This window comes from Octodon degus, unplaced genomic scaffold, assembly GCF_000260255.1.
Source record: "Octodon degus isolate 3935 unplaced genomic scaffold, OctDeg1.0 scaffold00224, whole genome shotgun sequence".
NCBI lineage: Eukaryota > Metazoa > Chordata > Mammalia > Rodentia > Octodontidae > Octodon > Octodon degus.
This window is the reverse complement of record NW_004524800.1, coordinates 137073-150426: the sequence shown is the minus strand read 5'-3', so window position 1 is coordinate 150426 and position 13354 is coordinate 137073. Positions and strand designations below refer to the sequence as shown.

At 38.2% G+C, this 13354-nt stretch overlaps 1 pseudogene across 1 annotated transcript; it reads right to left on the bottom strand.

The window, feature by feature from the left end:
* Positions 1–7127: 7127 nt before the first annotated feature.
* On the bottom strand, positions 7128–12664 carry LOC101569831 (annotated as a pseudogene). The gene is made up of 2 exons (XR_001117368.2): positions 12486–12664; positions 7128–7913 (listed from the first exon to the last, which is right to left on the bottom strand). The product of XR_001117368.2 is annotated as a golgin subfamily A member 7 pseudogene (transcript).
* Between the last annotated feature and the right edge of the window lie 690 nt (positions 12665–13354).

The window sequence follows — 13354 nt, the reverse complement described above, 5'->3', positions numbered from 1 at the left end:
ACCTGGAGCAAATCATGGAAGATATTGGAAGAAAGCCGGAAGAAAGAGAGGCGCTGTGAGACTGCGGTGCTTCAGGGGCTTCTCGGGCCTCCTTTGATAAGTAATGGTGTTCTCCCGCCCTCCTCTTACTCTCTCAAGCAACAAAGAGAGCCTTTCAGTTTACTCTGGCATGTTCCTATGTGTCTGAGTTATTAATGGCTACAAGGTTCAAGAGCTTCTCAGTTTATGTTAATAAAGTGGGTTACATGTGAAAAAAAAATTTAACAGGAGACATTACTTTGAAATTATACAGCAAAACCTTAGTAACTGTTATCATTTGTGCATAGGTGTCCCCTCAAAGCCTGAAGCAGTCATACGATGGCTTCTGGAGTTTGTGATTGATTACTATGGGTGTAGATGCTGCACCTGCCCTTGGGCAGGCAATCCACATTACACTGTAAGGAGGGAAGAGAAGTTAACTGCCTAAGCTGAGGCCCTCCCTTTGTTCTCTGCTCTTTGCTGCCACCATGAAAGTTTGCTCTCTGCCATGTGCTACTCTGCCCTTGAGTCATCCGAGTATGAACGGAAACCTCCAGTAACTGTGAGCCAAATAAACCTTTGCTTCCTTCATTTTGAGTGTCGGGTATTTGTCCCAGCAGTGAGACACGAGTAACTGAGACAGTAACAAAAACAATAGAAAAGAATACAGACCACAGAAACACAGACTCATCACCTACAACCATCTGATTCTAGACAAAGGTGACAAAATAAACACTGGAGAAAAGACTGCTTCTTTAACAAATGGCTCCAGGAGACATGAATTATCTGTATGTAGAACAAGGAAATTAGATGTCTGTCTCTCACCCTGGAGAAAAATCAATTCAAAACCAATCAAGACTTTCTCAGACCAAAAAGCTACAACTCTTGTTGCACAGGTCCTGCTTTACCTTGGTCTTAACCATCCAGTAGAAAAGTATGAAGACGAAATATAAGAAATAAAGCCATGCTGTTAAGTTGAGCTGTGGGGGACTCAGGTCAATAATTTCTGACATTGCCAGTTAAACAGAAGACCCAATGCTATTAGGGGCTACTGGACTCTTTTAGAATATTTTGCTGAGTTTACACACCTATAATATTCAATAACGGAACTTAGAAAAAATGGGGTATACTGATGAATGTCCATTTTGTATCTGTGTATTCAAAGTGGTTAGGACATGTAGTTACATTCTCTTAATGAATAGAATGATTTGTTCAAATGGTGTTTGTAAATAGGATCACAAGTCCGCATCTTGTACAGCAATTAACCACTAAGAAGAATATATGCAGTGTGTTATTTGTTGAAACTGTACTTCTGATTTGATTTGAAACTGTCTCATTGCTATCTGTTTATCAATAAAACTTTGAAAAAAAAACAATCAAGAACCTAGATATAAGGCCTAAAGCTTTTCCACTCCTCCAAGAAAACATGGGATAAATTTGAAGCGATAGATACAAAGATTTCTTGAATAGGACTGTCATACAGGAAATACAAGTAGGTATGCACACTAGGAATAAATCAAATTTAAAAGTTTCTGTTCAAGAAGGGAAATAAACAACAGAATAAAGAGGAAACCTAGAGAACAGAAAAAATACCCTATGCACTTCTCTGACAGAGGATAAATACCTAAAATATATAAAGTACTCAAAAACTTGAGGGCTAGCCAGATAGTTCAGCACAGTTTAGGCAGATGCAGGGACTTGAGTTTCAATCCCTGGCATGCTGTGCTGGCCCTGACCCTGGGGTGCACTGAGACCACAACTGAGACTGGGCATGGTGGCGAGCACCTATAATCCCAGCACTTGGGAGGCTGAAAACAAAAGGATCACTACGAGTCCGATCTGTGTAGTGAGACCCTGGAGACTATGTACTAAATACATAAAAAACCTTAATACCAACAAAATTAAATAGCCTAATCATTATAAAAGCAACTGAATTGATCAGATATTTCTCAAAAGAAGCATAAATGGCCAACATGAACCTGAAAAGTGATCAATATCTTTAGTCAATAGGGAAATTCAAATCAAAACTATACTGAAATTTCATCTCAGTCTAGTCAGGATAGCTAGCATTGAGAATTCAAAAACAAGTAAATGCTGGTGAGGATGAAGAAATAAAAGGCACCTTTCTACACGCTGGTGGGATTATAAATTAGTACAGTCACTATGTAAATTATTATGGAGGGTCCTCTCAAAACTAGAAAGAGTTACCGTTTAATCCAGCTATACTATTCCATATTATATACCCATATTAATTGTTCCGCAATTTGCAGTAGCCAAGATATGGAACCAAACTAGGTGCCAATCAAGAGATGAATATATAAAGAAAATGTATAGGCATACAACAGAGAATTACTCACCTCTGAAGAGCATACGTGTTTATTTGGAGAAAAATGGATGGATCTTGATAACACCATGTTGAGTAAAATAAGAGAGATTCAGAAAGATAAATATCACTTGTTCTTTCTAATGTGTGGAATCAAAATAAAAAGATGACATGGAAATAGAAGTGAGAATGAGACATGAGGAAAAACATGTGGGTAAGTGATGTAAGAAAGATTATGAGATGATATGATCAAAATACTGTAATCACTGAAATCAAATATTTTATAAAATCAGCAGAATAATAACAAACATATTTTTTTAAAACTTCAACAATATATCATATGATGTAGAGTCACTGAGTCTCACAGAAGTTCTCTTTGAATCCAGTGAATATTTCTCAAATAAGGTATTGGATAAAACATATAATGAGGTCACATGTAGAAGGCTCATGGCCCACAGATTATAGGTTGCACTGAATACCAAATATATTGGAATAAAAGGAAGAATATTCAGCTTGAAATACATTAAGCAGCAGAAAGCACAAGAAATAAAACAGTATGCAAAACAACTTCCAATAACTCATTCTCCAATTATCTTTGTACTCTTGATTTGCATGATTTTGAAATGCTAAGTGGGATTGTTGCAATGAAAATTTTCAAAATTCTTCAATTAGCATTTTTCTTTGAGCATATGATCCCAAGATCAGTAATAGACATAGTATGGACAGACAAAGCACACAGATTGATAACTGCTCAAAAAAGAACCAGATGAAGAAAAAGAAACGAAGAAGAATAAAATGCTTAATAAAAAATATGAGAATCCTCCTTAGTAAAATGATTGAATATTGTTCTAAAAATAATGTTATTACTTATATGTTTATTTTTTAAAAAAATCTGAGTATTTAAAGAAGAATCTAAGGCCCAGCGCCTCATAGAACCTCCTGCCTCCAGCCAGCAGCCAGTGGTCAGCCCCAGCCTCAGCCCAGAACTCGTACCTCCAGCCAACAGACAGTGCTGGCACCTGCTAGAACCTCCCGCCTTCAGTCAGTGGCCTGGCGTGTAGGTCCTGGGGCCCACCAGAACCTCCCTCCAGCCAGCGGTCAGACCTAGAGCAGAACCCCACAGTGGAACTCCCAGCAGAGACTCTAGGGGCAAGATCTAGCAAGCTAATCCAGAAGCAGATTAGCTTGCCAGTGGGGCACAGCAGGTTCACCTCCACGGGCTGCATCAGTAAGAAGCCTAGCACAGCAGCCACACCCAAGCCAGGCTAGACCCAGATCTATGAATGCATTCTCTCTCTCTCTCTCTCTCTCTCTCTCTCTCTCTCTCTCTCTCTCTCTCTCTCTCCCCCTCCCTCCTTCCTCTCTCTTTTGATCGGGAGAGGGGACAACAGGTAACTGGGATTATGTAGTCTTCCTGGAAGACTCCAGGTACATCAAGGGGAGGTGACCAGACAGAACTTAGGGGAACTAATTTAAACACAAAGTCCCAATTTAATATCTGTTTAGCTATACAGTCATAATGTTTGCCCTTATGTTTTAAAATACAGACCCCTCAGTTACAAAATTTTGTCAATTGCTAAATCTTACTACTAATTATTAGTGTTGCTAATTGTAGTACTGTAAATACAAAACTGTAACTGCCTTAACCACATCCCTTGGGTAATAATATAGGTAGGCACTAAGGTAATAAATGCACCAAAGCCCACACTAAAGTTCAGAAAACAGTGCTATACAAAATGACAAAGAGAAGAAGCAAAATTTATTCTCAGGCCCTGAGCCCACCTGGAACAAACGCAGAAGAAAATAACAGAAGAAACTAGAAGCCACACACCTGAAATCTCTGAAATAATAGTGCCTGAAGTAAAGAAATAACTGCAGAAAGGTATAGAAGAAATCAGATTAGCAATAATCTCTGAAATAAAGAAATGATAACTATAATGAAAGAATTGCCAAATGCTTCAAAAGATGACACTGATAAAAAATAGAGGAGAATAGAAAAATGACGGAATCCTTGAATGAGCAATACAGGAAAGAAATAGAATGCATGAAGCAGATTCAAACAGATCTACAGGAAATTAAAACCTCAATCACAAGCTGGCAAACCCACTTGAATGAAAGTGAAGAGTTTCAGACCTTGAAGACATCGTTGCCACTAGTGAAAAGGTAAGAGAAGATCCTTTAAAAACAAGGATGCAGGAAAAAATAATTCAACATCTGCAAGACGATGCAAACATGAACAACATAAGACTGATTGGCATCAATGAGAAAGAAGGAGTCAATATAAATGACATAAAAACAATATGGGCAAAAGTAATAGCAAAAAACTTCCCAAATATGGGAAAACAATCTGACGTTCAGGTAACTGAAGCATATAGAATTCCAAATAATATCGACTCAACTAAAACAACACCAAGACATACAATATTCAAGATCCCAGAAATTCAGCACAGGAACAGTATACTAAAAGCTGCTAAAGAAAAGAAACATCACATTTAAAGGAAAACCCATTAGAATAACAGCCGATTTCTCTTCACAGACCAATAAGTCAAGAAGAGCATGGAACAAAGTACTTCAACTCCTCCAAGAAAACATATTCCAACCTAGAGTGATATACCCTGCAAAAGTCTTTCAAGTTTAATGGAGAAGTGAAATACTTCAGTGACAAAGTACAACCAAAGAAATTCATGATGACCAAACTAATCCCACAAATAATACTACAAGATATTCTATAAGGGGATCACAATACCCACAATTCCAAGAACAACAATGGAAAGGACCCATCAAACATGGCAAACTATTAAACACGTGATAAAAGAAGAGAATCAACAATAGGAAAATAACATGACTAACCTAACTCAATACATATCAATTAGGGGCCTGGGAGATAGCTTATTAGAATATGTGCTTGCCTGGCAAGCATAAGGGCCTGAGTTCAATCCCTGGTTTTGCAATATATATATATTATAGCCACCAATGTAAATGGACTCAATTCACCAATTAAAAGAAATAGACTGGCAGAGTGGATTAAGAAACAAAATCCAACAATATGCTGTATACAAGAAACACATTGAACCCATAAAGAAATTCATAGGCTGAAAGTCAAAGGATGGAAAACACTACTACATGCGCCAGAACCTCAGAAACAAGCAGGGGTAGCTATTCTGTTCGAATCTGAACTTCAAACAAATAAATGACCAAATGAGAAAAGAAGGTGAAGGTCACTATATACTGGTTATGGGAAAAGTTCAAGAGGAGGAGATAACAGTCATAAAATATATTCACTGAATATGGGAGCACCCACCTATATATTAATTAAGACAAGTTTTTGCTTTTGTTTTTTTTTTCTTTTCAAAGTTTTATTGATAAACATATAGCAATGAGACAGTTTCAAATCAAATCGAAAGTACAGTTTCAACAAATAATACACTGCATATATTCTTCTTAGTGGTTAATTGCTGTACAAGATGCAGACTTGTGATCCTACTTACAAACACCATTAGAAAAAATCATTCTATTCATTAAGAGAATGCAACTATATATCTATCCCAACCACTTTGAATACACAGATACAAAATGGACATTCATAGTTATACCCCAATTTTTTTTTGCTTTTGTTTTTAAGAAAAGTTTTACTAATGTGTTAATACTTCAGCAAAGTTATTGCAATGGGTTTAAAAGGCAGACAGACACACTGTTACAGGCTATAAAGTAATAAAGGAGTTTTATACAATTAAAATACTACACAGGGGCTGGTGAGATGGCTCAGTGGTCTAAAGCACCTGCAACAAGCTTAACAAAGCACAGTGACCACCGTTCGATCCCCCAGCACCACATACCAGCCAGCACCGCCCCCTAGTGAGTTGAGCTGGCCACACACACACACACACACACACATACAAATAAATAAATAAATAAATAAATAAATTTTTTTAAAAAAATACTACACAGACCTACGAGATTTACTGAATAACTACCAGATCCAGAAAAAAAAAGTTAAATCCAATATTAGCACCTACAGTATCTCTGAAAATAAAACTTTTAACTGCTTCATTCTTTCCTAATATATGCTTAACTTTCTCTCAAATACAGTGCTCTCAAACTCCCAATAGAATGAAGGGCATCAGAAACCCAATACAGACAAAAGAAGAGCTAGGGATACAGACTCAGATTGAGGGTTTAACTTGTAAACCACTTAACTTTAACCAAGCATCGTGTCTGTGCACTGAATACTGTATATGAAGAGTCTATGAATCATGTTTGCCAATTGGGTTAACAATTAGCAATATATGGTATTAGTCCTATCAAATGTTTCCCTCATAAGTTATGGTTATAAAAAAACTACAGTTACAATATGTATTACACTTGCTTATTACACACTCAGGGACACAGCAGACATTTATGTGTTTGATGGTTTAGCATCCACTTTATTGTGCTTACTTGTGTAATGAACAAACAACACAGACCACATCTTCCCAACATTCAAAGTAATGAAATAATATAAAAGTCTCCAAAGAAATTAACTGGAAATTGCATTAAATACTGCTTTAATTAGGAATAGTTGCTATAATGAGACAAATCACATTATACATTTTCTTCAATGAGCTTCAGTTCAACAAACTGAAGAGCACTCGAAATGAATCTTAGGATTTGAATTACAGCAAAATGGATAGTTCTTTGAAATCTGAGACCTTCACTACCAAAAATACAGACATACCTAATTCCACCTGGAAGAAAGCTTTTATTGAGGGGAATCAGACTGAACTCTGTCTAAGACAGGACATGTTGAAGTCAGGAGCCACCTGGGAAACTGGCCAAGAAATAAAGTGGTACTGGTGGCAGGGAAGAAATAATGTACTGGGTGACCAAATGCATATTTTACTAAATGGCTCTGAATTTTAAAAATGAAGCGCTTCATTGTGTTTTCTTAGAAATTCTTCAAAATATTAGAGTCCTGCACAATTTAGAGACACAAAGTGGATGCTGAACAACTAGAAGTCACCCCAGGCATGGAATTTTAGAAAGTTAGTCCTTGGAGTAAATGGCACCATGGCTCTGGCAGCAGATACAAAGGAATGATGCTTGGAGACGAGGTAGGGACACTCTGTGGTCAGTCAGTGGACAGATGAGAGTCTCAGAAGGAGGCAGGATCTTTAAGTCAATGGTTTATCTTCCACTGCTCATGCCTCTGTCTTCATAAATGGTAATTTCAATAACTCGAAGTCCTCTCTCAATGGGGTCTGTTAGAAGGAGGCCTTGGGGAGCATATATCTTCTCATTTTGTTCTTGAATATACTTGGAAACTTTCTTCAGAACCTTCTCATAATGGGTTTCCATACATAAGAAGATGGTGTATGCTGTTAAACATGCCAGACAGCCTTCGAGATAGGATTGGCCCTTGAGCTTTTCTGCTTCTGCATAAAGGTTATTTAGAGTCTGTACAGTTTCTTCAAACTGCTGTCTATCAATCTGGTTTTCCAGCTTTGCAGGGAACTTGGTCTGGAACTGGCAGCATGTGCCATTGCTGTAGTCTCGCTGAATAAACACCTTCTCTGACACCGGCACCTGCTGTGGCCTAATGGTGAGGACAGAACCGGCTGTGCCAGCTCCTCTGCCTTCCAGCAGCTATACTCCACCTTTGCCATCCTAAGACAAGTTTTAAAGGACATGAAAAATCAAATATCCAATATCACAGTCTTAACAAGGAAGCTTAAAACCCCCTTATCTCAAAAAATGAAAAGATAGATCAAGCAGACAAAATATTAGCAAAGAAGTAGCAGAACTGAACCAAAGCTTTGAACAAATGGACTTACTGGACACATACAGAATGTTCTATGCAACAACATATGAATACACATTCTTTTCAGCTGCACATGGGACAATGCTATTGTGATAAAATTAGCATGGTACTGAGAATCAGTGGAACGTATTAGAAGATGCAGATTCAACTACCAACACTTAGCCACCTTATCTTTGACAGAGGGCTAAACACTTTCACTGGAAAAAAAGATAGCCTCTTTAATAACTGGTGCTAGAAAAACTGACTTTCCATATGCCAAAAACTAAAGCTAGAGCCAGGTCTGTTACCAAGAACTAAACTAAAGTCAAAACAGAAAAAGATCTAAATACTAAAACAGAAAAACTAAGTCTACAGGAAGAGAAAGAAGATAGATTTCTTAGGGGCTGGTAGAGGTTTCAGTAGCAAAACCAAACTGTGCAGGAAATACCTCAAAGAATCAACAACTGGGATATCATGTTTTTGAAAAGTTTCTGTACTTCAAAGCAAATCTCCAACTGAGCAAGAAGAAAACCCACAAACTGAGAAAAAAATTATAGCTGACTCTCCCTCTGACAAAGGCCTTTATCTATAACATATAAAGAAAAAAGAAAACAAGCCTCCCAAATCCAAAGACCCAATCCAAAACTGGGCATCTGAGATGAATATACAGTTTTGATGAAGAAATGTGAATGGCAAGTAAATATATGAAAAAATGTTCAGCATCATTGGTCACTGGAGAAATGCAAATTAAAACAGCACTGAGATTCCATCTCACCCCATGAAGAATGGCTACCATCAAGAAGTCAGCCAATAACAAATGGTGGAGGGGCTGTGGTGAAAAAGGAACCCTCTGCACTGTTGGTGGGAATGCAGACTGGTACAACCACTGTGGAAATCAATGTAGAGACTCCTCAAAAAACTAGGACTGGAAATCCCATTCAATGCAGCTATTGGCCTTCTGGGAATTTTCCCAGAAGACCTGAAAACATCATACCACAGTGATATATGTGCACCTATGTTTATAGCAGCACAATTTGTCATAGCTAAATCCTGGAAATAACCCAGATGACCATCATCTGAGGAATGGATAAGAAAATGTGGTATTTTTATACAATGGAGTATTACTCAGCTATAAAGATAAACTTGAGGCTTTTATTGGTAAATGGATACAAGAGGCATATACTCATAAGTAAAATAAATTAGATCCATATATGTAAACATAGTTTTCTTTCCCTTGCTTGAAAATTTGAAAGGGTAAATAAAATCTGAAAGATACCATAGAAATAGTAAAAGAGAAAGAATCTATTCAAAAGAAACGAACAGTAGGGATGAGGGAAAGGAGAAAAAAAGAAAAAATGGAACGGAAAAAGCCATGTATGTATATACACCAGATAGCTAAGATGATTGCACTGCTAATCTCTATTGTTTTTCTGCAGAGAACAGTTAATGATTAAAATTTTTATTTTCACGTTTTATTTTATTTATTTTTTCTGACAGGGTCTACAGGGTCTCACTACGTAGATCAGATTCATAGGGATTCTCCTGTGTACAGCCTTCCTACTTCTGGGATTACAGGTGTGCACCACCACACCCAATCTCAATTGTTGTTTCAGTGCCCCGCGGGGGTGAGGCTGGCATGACACAAGATCAAACCCTGGCCACTGTGCTCTGCCTAAGCAGGCACTTTAGTCTGCTGAGCTATCGGGCAAGCCCTTATTTTCACATATTTTATATGCTTGTATCTGGTAATTTAAGCAACTACATTGAAGAAAACAAAGTGAAATATAACAACGATTGTTGAATTCTCAAAAAAAAAATAGGCAAAATTTGAGCTTGCTACAGCAAGAAAGTCTAACCAATTCAGGGGCTCTCCTCTCTGTGAGATGGGCCATTACAAAGACTTAAACAGTGTGAAAACTAAACTATGAAATAACTGGCTATGGTGGCACATACCTTTAATGCCAGCACTCAGAGGGTTGAGGCAGAAGGATGGCCTCAAAGTTCAGGCCAGCCTGGGTTACATAGATAGATAAATGAAATGAGCCATCAGGATTCTTCAAAAAGGGTTAAGGTCGGCTAGGTGGTGCTGTTCTCTGGGAGGTAAAGGTAGGGGATTTCAAATTTGAGCCCAACTCTGGGGAAATTAGCAATTTAGAGACCTTATCTCAAAAAAAAAAGGGAGAACAACAAAAGCTTGGGTGCTAGTCCTAGTACTGTCAAAAATAAATAATATTAATCATCCAGCAGAAAAGTGTAGGCAGGAAAAATAAAAAATAAAGCTATATTAATATGCTGAGCTGTAAAAGTCTCAAGTCAACAACTTCAGACAACTGCCAGTTGCTGAATTCAAGTGCCTACAATCTTTAGACTGGCATGAAGCATGAAAAGATCCCTTAAAGACTTCTCCAAATACAGCTTCTCTAACTGCAAAGGAACACCCATCTCTGACAAAACAAAACAAAAAGGGGGGATATAAACAAAGGATCATTTTGTTAAGAAAAAAAAATATATATATATACATATATATATATGTATATGCGAGATAGATACAGCTACTTTCTCTTAGTTCATTGAGAAGAAAGGTTTGTACTGATATTGTTTAGACAAAATATCATGTCTGCATCTTGTCCTCTGAATAACTACTATAAAGAAAACAATATGCAATATATTAATTTATATAACTGTCCCACTAACCTATTTTGAAACTTTCAGTGCTATTTTATATTTTTTCTTACTAAAATGAATAAAAAAGTATGATACACAAAAACAAAACAAAAGAAAGTAAGCAGACATCTAGGACAAATAAAAATGCATAAATAATAAATAAATGTGTCAAGGTCACAAAAGACACAGAGAACACCCCCACAGCAAGGAAAAGTCTCAGGAGACATTAAAACTAAAGCTGAAGTGGGATCCTGCTTTGTGTCTTGAGCCAGAAAAGGGATAGGAGTGCAACAAGTGATTCAATGTACAAAGTCTCACTTTGATGGCAATATTACACCTCTGCTATTTTCTGATTTTCACATTTGCTCTACAGTTGTGTGAGATGTTGACATTCAGTGAGGTTGGGTAAAGTTCATATTATCTGTATGAGTTTTGCAACTGTTCTATCAACTAACCCAAAATAAAACACACACACACACACAACACACACACACACACACACACACACACTCATGTATATTTTCCAGGGCCCACCCCTACAGTCGAAACACCAGTAGCTGGACCTTGCAGAGAAAGGGGTGCTGGATTTGAGGTGCCACAGCCTCATGCATGATGGGCAGAGGCTTGGGTGTGGGACACAGTGGTGTCTTCCTTCCCCCAAGGCAGCATTCAGCAGGGTGCAAAGCAGGATTCAGATACATCCACCCTGGGGGCTCATCTGGTTTGCCTGGGTCAATTGTGCCTCGTGCTCCCACCCACCACCCATCCCATTATTTTATCTGATTCTCAGAACAACTTTGTAAAGTAACCAGCTGATCATTTTTGTGACTAAAGATAACACTATGGCCTAGAAATAAATAATTCCCCCAGATCATACCCAAATATTAATGTCAATTCTAAATGTCACATTGGGATTCTTAGGTTCGCCCTCTTTACAGTAAACATTTTTAGATATGAAATTTTCTACATTGCTTCCAGATTTAAAGCGATGATTTGGGGGCCTGCCCATTAGCTTAGTTATTTAAGAGACTTCTTAAACAAAGGAATCAGGATACTGTGGTTCAGTCCCCAGATCCTCAAGCCATACCAGACCTGCCCTGAAGGCATCCTGAGCCAGAAAAAAAAAAACACCTTTTAAAGCAATGATTTATAATAATACTTTCTTCTGATTTTACGATGGAATGAGTGGAAAGATAAAATTATTGAAATGAGCTGGGCCTTGTGGGACACTCCTACAATCCCAGAACCGGGGAGGCTGAGGCAGGAGGATTGTTGTGAGTTAGAGTTCAGCCTGGGCTACAAAGTGAGCTCAAGGCCAGACTAAACTGCACAGCAAGATCTTGTGTCAAAAAGAGTAAAAAAAAAATTACTGAAATGTCATTGAGTTGTTGAAAAGAAAAATGCCTTTGCTAACCTCGATGGGATTAAAGTAAATCTTTCCCCAATATACGTACTATATTACAAAGTTTTTAAAGACAAACTTAGGTGTTACAAAACATTTTTACAGAATAAGTATAAAACCAAAGTTGATTTCCCCATAACATCAGAATTACACTTGAAAAAATAATTAAATTGGTCTTCAAACCAACAAAACATTCCTTTGGCACGGAAATATCCTAAGAAGATTGCCTTTTGTATACTTAGCTCTTATATGAACTGGTGCCTTTTTTAAAAAAGTATCTCTCAGTCAGTGTGCATGTCCACCAATGGCCTAAGCAGCCACAGCATCCAGTGTTGACTGCAATGGCGGCGCCAGTCACACAGCAGGTCCCCGGAGGCACCATCTTGGCCCCTTCCAGACCCCCCCAAAGGACGCGCAGCCAGCAGCTGCAGTTGGGGTGCTGTTCCAGGAGTACCTTGCCGTGGTACTGCTCATGCAGCATGTCCTCTACTGTGGTGCAAGTAGTACGTGGGAGACCTGGCCAAGAACCCCTTCCTTCATAGGGAAAGCAGATATCAGCCTTTCAGTGATTGGACAATCATCCTACCATCATAATGAGCCATTCCACAGACTGGATGTTCTCACAAAATCTGTATTGATCCTGAGAGGGAAATTTATAAAAGATTGGGGATGAAAAGAGGTGAAGAAATTTCCTCGTCAGAACATCACGCCCACATCAAGTCGAGTCTGTGGGGCCTGTGGCAGACAGTGACTGGCCCTCTCTTTGATTTCCAAGGAGACCCAGCTCAGCAAGGTGGAACCCTCATTTTGGGCCCAGATAACAATATGCACTTCGTACACTGTGACAGGAATAGGTTGGATCACAAAACTATAGTCCGTGTTTCAGCTTATAGGAGTTCCCCACATAAACTTCACAACTGGACCTTCAATTATCCACGTGTCACTGAATACAGATTACTTTCCAGATGGGCCCTTGAAAACTTGAACTGCATGCCACAGCAGGAAGTATACAGGATGTGATTCACTGGTTTGTCCCTGCCTTGGAGACGTCTGAAAACATAGAGGTTGTGTGCTGGTTGAATTGCAAGCTTACAGGCAGTTATCGCAAATGGGGGATACATATTTACAATTCTATTGTTTTCAATTTTTTTGCAGGATAATGTAATATAAA